Below are 7,665 nucleotides of genomic sequence, written 5' to 3'. Positions count from 1 at the left end.
GTCTGTAAACTCCGCTTCTATATCAAAATGACTTCGCTTAAATGTGTTGTGTTTATATATAGCTTACAATCGTTTGTTTACGATAACTGAAAATATAAAGAAAACTATATCCTTTAAAGACATTGTTATAAATAAATACATTGGAGAATAAACCTTGTTACATTAAGCTTGTTTTGAATTTTGTAGTTAAATATTTCAGTATTTTGCCAACGGTTTGTTCTTGAACAACTCATTTACCCCTGGTAAAAGTTTTTTTGGAAATAAACAAGACATAAATGTGTCAGTAAAGCTGTTGTTTGAGGTTATTAAAGTGATGTATATCTCTTTGACAAGTATTCTGGAATGAGATTTATAACCTGCCTCGTTTTATTCTAGTTGGATTCAGAAATGGATGTCAACGAGTAATTATTAGCACTAGTTTTTCCGCGATAGACAGAATATTTTATATTTATATAATAAAAAATAAATAAAAATACTCGTTAAAACAATGAAAGAGTAAAGTTTTATTATATCATTTGGGTCGGATACTCGTAAAAAAATTCAAGGTAAAAAGTTTATCTTAGTTATACTTTATAAAAAGAAACTATCTCAGAATATTTGCACTTTTAAAAAAACTTCTTTTCACCAGAGCTGCATTCACTGGTACTTGGTACTGCAAGCAGTACGTACTTGCAGTGACTTTTGCAAGTAACTGGTACTAATACTGAAAACTCTTACAAACTTTTGCTTCTACTGGTACTCTGCATTACTGTCCCTTAAAAAAAGTGGTACTGCTATGCATTACCATGGCAGTACTTTAGGTTTTGAATAAAAATTATATAAATATTTCTCAAAAAGTGCGCTGTAAATCCCTTGAATAGTATTTTTTTTTATTTTTGTGAAAAAGTAATTTATTAAATCTAAAGATAATTTGCTGCAATATTCCTTCAAATGTTAACATTGTATTCATCATAGTAAGAAGCACCAAAGACTTGAAATACAAATTAAATTGAGATAAACAGACTCAATAACTCTGTTCCTTAAAATATAGTTATAACAATCTTTTATTACTTTGTATTTACTAGAAAATTAAATAAGCAACATAAAAAACAATTACAATGTAATTGCTTCTATTCCAAATAATTCTACTTTAAGTGATATTGTTAGCACCATAGTTGTTATTAACTGTGGTATAAATTGAACAGAGGTATGAAGGTGTGAAAGGCAACAAAAGACTGTTCTGTTTAACGTGAAAGTTGTTTGCATTGTATTACAGTTGACTGGTTACTTAAACATAAGATATGACATGAATATGATATGTTGTAAATATTGTTTTTAAAAAGGATGTTAAATAATAAAAGTTATAAAGATGTAATTTTAACTTTAAAGTAAACATTTTTTTTGCTGAATGATGTTTGCTTTTTAAAAAAAATTGAAACTATACATATGTTGTTTTTGTTTGACACTGTGCATTTATTCAAACTTTGATGAATACATAAAAGTAATGGTACTGATACTAAATTACTTTACTTTACAATTTATTGTTTGTTTATACAGAATGTATTTTAGTTCGATTGTGTAGGAAGCTATAAGCTTTAGACACACTTTCAAATCCGTAATAAGTGTAAAGTTCCTTATTCAAGGAAACAACGACTTACCCCTGACGGTGTTTGAACCCATGCAACAAGCGATCCTTAGATTACTAGTCCGACGCGTTAACCACGCGGCCATGCCGCCACGCAATTTATTGTTATTATGACATTTCAACAAAAACGTATAATGCACAAAATATTCGAGTATTGAAAATGTAGGCCCTAGAGTAAATATATCTATATAAAGAAAAGAAAAAAGAAACGTATGATACGTTTTTTAAATGCTTAACAATCTTGGAAACAAGTAATTCCACGGAAGCCATTAATTACCTACTTTTTTTTTGAGACAGAAATGACTTCAAACTACAGCAGTTAGTTTGATAAAGTGACATTTTTTTTTATTACTTAAAATATTTTTATTGAATGTGTTTGTATACTATCAGACAATACGGAACATTTAAGATACAAACGTTTTAATGTTATTTTTACATACGGGGTTGTTTAAATATAGTATGTATGATCTTTAATCCCTCTGTTTGATGTCCACATGTAAATTCTTTACGCAAATATAAAATGATTTAACATTTAATAAGAAGTTGATACAGAACCCGGTAAAGTCATTAATAATTATTCAGTTTGACATTTTTGCAAAGCCGTCGCTTGTCGGGGGTTAATATTAGATATATTCTTTGGTTCACTATGGCAAGACAATATTGTTAACTAATACAAATGTCTGTTGGTGGATAAGTTTTATGCTATTAACAAATTTGAAAAGAAAGAAAAAACCACACAACTGGGGAAAGTAAATTTCATTTATGTTGTAATAAACGACTTTATTGCAAAAACGTAATTTCCGGTGAACTCATATGATTCGTTTTTGTTTCCTGATCCCTACTGAGATTTGAAAACTTCATGAACAATGTAAATGTAATATAACAGATGAGTTACCTTCCAAAAGATTGTTTTTTAAAATAACACCTTAAAGGAGGTTTTGGGGAACACCTTTCGTGCTCCGTTTTATGTACATTTGTTATAGATCTCTATTGTCAAATTTAGTGTCAGACATATGGTTAAAATTCAACACGCCATAACATAGGAAGATTTCTGACGTAATTGACCGCTTACTCTCTTAGAAAGAAAATGTGTTTGGTTTGAGAACTGACGATTTTGGCGTGGGCCGTATACGAACACTCCAGGCTTTCATATTTAAGATATGAAATACTGTTTGTTGGTTTACTTTATATTGATGGAGATACACTTGTGCATTTTTTTAAGCTAGTGCGTTAATTTTTTGTTTTACAGACATTGTCCATGACTTTGTTAAACAGCCCTCGTATCCCTGCGAGTTCATCTCAATACTTGTTAATAGTTATTATAATCGATTAAAAGCGTATTATTGTATAAATATATTATATGACTAGAAAACGTTACTACTTGGTGCATAATTATTTTGTCTATAAGAACATTATACACACATTTTCTTCGGAACGAAGTAGACAAAACGTCATATTTCTCGTTATCATTTTTATTCCAAAGTTCTAGTTAATAAACGGTTAGAAAATATACAAAGCGAAGTTAAAATACAAAGTTAAAGAAGGAAATTTGACGGGACTTTAGAAATTCTTCGACTAACGCGGAATTTTGAGTAAAGCGATTTTGACTTATTGAGAGTCAACTGTAGTTTCAAATTAAATTAAATTAAAACGTTTTATCTACATCACCGTGCGATGTCATGATTCAGTGTACCAGAATTAGGAACAAAAACGAAATATAACCTTTCACCATTCGTAATAAAATTAAACATTCTCCAATCAGTCCTTCTCCGAAAAGTGGTGATCGAGAAAACGTTGATGTCTTGCTAATCAAATGTCAATACATTTTGTTATTTGCAACTGTAAAAAGTGAACGTAATATACATGTATCTTTTAGGTGTTTCAACTATATTACTGTAAGAAAAACAAGTATAACCCAAGAAATAGAAGATTTGATTTTTGGAATTATGTATGAATTTGTTTTTACAAATCTGTTTCATATTTACCTATTTTTCAAAATACTAAAAAGCAATGAAGTATGATGTTCCGACGAAATAATCAATCTGCTGAAGATTGCACTGTTTGAAATATAATGAGGTAAAAACTAAAAAATAATGTTAAACTAGTTTAAATGATTGGAATCTTCTTCATCTTATCTGTAATAAAAGAGAGTTCATAATTTTAGATAATTAACATTGCTCTCAGATTATGCATTTGTAGATAGTCTTTTAAAACAAATAAAGAAACTCGACTCTTGTAATATAGGGGGGAACCGTCAAAAGTTTTGTCCAATGGTCTATAAAAAATGAACAAAATGCAAATTTCAAATTATTTCTTTTTATTTCCTTCAAAATAAACTCCATTGTGAGAAATGCATAACTTCAACCTTTTAAGCCAATTCCGAAAAGCATTTTCATAGTCTTTTTTAGGGATACGTTTTAGACACTGATAAAACAGCGGGAAGCTACGCATACGACTGCCATAATTTCCTTCCAGACAGCATCCTTTTCAATTTTGAAAACAGAAAAAAGTCTGCAGGAGCCAAGTCTGGTGAAATAGGGTGGATGGGGAAGAACTGTCACTTTTTTTTGGTTTTCAAAAAAATCCTTTACAACAACTAGATGTATACGCTGGGGCATTGTCGTGTAATAAGTGAACACCTCTTAATCCTGTCCTTGGTCGGCGTTTTTCAAAAGTACTTATTTTAACTTTTTCAGAATTTTTTCGTTTGCATAATGTTCCTGTTACTGTGCGCCCTTAGGTACAGAGACTTGAATAATAGGACCATTGATGTCGAAAATACAGCCAACATTACTTTCTTAACACTTATCGTTATTTTAGCAATTACTGGTCTACGAGCGTGTCGTGTGGCCCATATCTTATTATCTATTTTCCTGTGTGGTTCAAAAAAATGAACCCACGTTTCGTCACCAGTAACTATGTTCACAAAACGCTTTCGCTCAAATTTAGGGTATAACTTTAATAGTTTTTTGGCCATCTTAACACGTTGTGCCAATTGGTCCTTGGTAACAATATGGGGTATCCATCGAGCAACTTTGCGTGAAAGTCCAAGGTTCTTCTTTAAAATCCTACTAGCAGATGCTTCTGAAATACCATTTCGAGCTATCTCGGGAGACGTATATCTGGCATCTGACTTCAAAATATTACTAATCTTCGAGATGTTTTTCGGGGTCACTGCTGTGCGTCTCCTGCCAGATCTAGATACATCTTGAATAGAGTCTAATCCACTATTAAATTTCGCAATCCAGTTTCTAACCAGCCTATACGATACTTCATTATCCCCATAAACTTGGCATATTTCATTTTAAGATAGATTTTGGTTCAATTTTAAGTTCATTGCGAGCTTTGATATAGGTGCGAATTTCATCACTTTTCAACGAACGTTTACCAACCATTTTAAACACTAGTATGAATGACTACTCATTTAAGATCCCAATTTTATGTAAGTTATACTTGTCGCACATCAATGATTTTGATATCATTGTGTAGATAAAGAACTAAACCGTGTAAAGATAAATACTGCACGAGTGTACGGCTTTTTTATTGTCTAATGGACAAAACTTTTGACGGTTCCCTCGTAAATGTTTTTTTCCTGTTTCTTAAAATGTTATCATAAGTTATTTTCTGATACTGTAGTTGGCGCAAAATCATACAATTATAATAATATCGAGAAGTAAAACAAATGTTGTTAAATTGTCTCTTAACAAAAAAAATATCAAATTATTAAGTAATAAAATGCAATCGAATAATTTCAGAAACTATGCAATCTAAGCCCTTTTAAAAGTTATGTGATGAACATGAACGTACAGCTTACATACTAACACGATAATCTACTAACATAGAAATAGATCTCAGTTATTAACAAGGGTGCCATAGTCACAAAATACGCCCGTTTACAAAAGCTTTAGATGGAGATGGGGGCATTATGGATAAGTGTTATCTAGCAAGCAAGTTTTTATCCTTGGCACTGTGTTTGTTAAATGAACCTTAAAAAAAATCAGTAGGGAATATATTGTTATGTATTGCAATCATATTACATGTAAATAGTTTGTATCTGACCAGTTGGTTTTTTGCCAATATCAATCATTGTTCTATTTTTAGAACATAAACTACATGTATGTACTAGAAGGTTCTTAACTGTGTGTAGAAAACTCATGCATTATATTTAGATAGAAACTTCTGGAATGATCTTTATTGTTGATGTTGCTAGATTTATGATTACTGAGAACATAATAGACCTTTCTGGAAACTTTTAGTTAATATATAAGGGAGAGACATTTTTTCATTAATCTTTATCTTTAAAAGTCATCAGTTTACCTTTTTAGTCATCAGTGATCTTAAAGTCATCAATATATTTTGGAGTATTATTCAACTTGGAAATTAAGCGTGATTTATTGGAGCTTGTTATTATTAATGTATTCTTGTTGGATTTTTATTGTGGGAATTTATTCTAAAAGTGTTTTTGGATTTAAACTGTGGATGTTAACTATGTTATTCAAAAAAGGATCATTCCATAAGGATCAGACTACAGACATTTAAGATTTTCACTTATATTTGGATTTCAGGTATTTGTAAACATAATTGTTATTTATTTTTCTTTTTAATAATTTTTCTGTAATAAATTTTGTGGTTATTGTTACAAGTTTGTGTTGCTGGCTTTTCTTTCTCGTTACGGGCCTGGCTCGTAACAATAGCACGAGGAATGTGTGACCCTTGAGACCTTGGTCGCAGGGGAAACCTGAAGTTTTAAATGGGCACGGCACTCAGCCTCACAATGACGAACAATTTGTTCGGCCAAAATTATATTGAAATCCCTCTAATGCATGTAGAAGTTTTGCTCCAGCAGACAAGCGTTTTGCTATTGTGGCTCTAACTTGTGAGACCTTCACCTTTGACCTAGAGACTAATGGTTCATGTGCAGGGCACTACGTCACATGGTGGTGAACGCATTCTAATAAATTCTATTGTGCTGCAATCCATCAATAAAAGATGACTAAATGGTCCCTATACACATCTTCAAATTTTTTCTATCTGAAACTTTGACCTCTATGGGTGTTAACTTGACTTTGGTCGCAGGGATCTGAATTTTGCGTGCGGCACTCAGCCTTCACGAATGGTGAACATTTGTGCCAAAGTATATTGAAATCCCCCTATGAATGTAGAAGTTTTGCTCCGGACAAGCGTTTTTCAATTTGAGCTCTAAGTGTGACCTTGACCTTTGACCTGGAGACCTGGATCATGCATGGAGCAATACATATCATGGTGGTGAACATTTCCATAAAGTATTGATAAAAAATTCTTCCATACATGTAGGAGATATGCTCCGGACAAAATCTGGATATTTCACCATCTTTAGTGACCTTGACCTTGCATATATTGACCTAAAGTACATGTGTCATAGCCGTAGTCATGATAATGACCATTGTGTTACAATCCCTCAATAAATGATGATTAATCGTCCCTATACACATCTTCATATTTTTATCTAAACTTTGACCTCTATGTGTGGCCTTGACCTTGGCTGAAGGGACCTGAATTTTGTGCGGGACACTCCGCCTCGCAATGGTGAACATTTGTGCCAAGTTATATTGAAATCCCTCTATGCATGTGGAAGTTTTGCTCCGGACAAGCGTTTTTCAATGAGCTCTAAGTTTGACCTTGACCTTTGACCTGTTCATGAGAGCGACACTGCTGCTCATAATGGTGAACATTTCTATGAAGTTTCATTAAAATCCCTCCATACATGTAGGAGATATGCTCCGGACAAAATCTGGATATTTCATCATCTTTAGTGACCTTGACCTTGTATATATTGACCTAAATTATATGTATCACAGCCATAGTCTTGATAATGACCATTTGTGTTACAATCCCTCAATAAATGATGACTAAATGGTCCATATACACATCTTCATATTTTTATCTAAACTTTGACCTCTATGTGTGACCTTGACCTTGGCCGCGAGGACCTGAATCTTGCGCGCGACACTTCGTCTCACAATGGTGAACATTTGTGCCAAGTAATATTGAAATCCCTCTAT

The sequence above is a fragment of the Ruditapes philippinarum genome, unplaced genomic scaffold (assembly GCF_026571515.1).
Source record: "Ruditapes philippinarum isolate M1 unplaced genomic scaffold, ASM2657151v2 ctg1472_1_1_1_1, whole genome shotgun sequence".
Taxonomy (NCBI): Eukaryota; Metazoa; Mollusca; class Bivalvia; order Venerida; family Veneridae; genus Ruditapes; species Ruditapes philippinarum.
The sequence above is the reverse complement of the archived record's forward strand: the minus strand, read 5'-3'. Positions refer to the sequence as shown.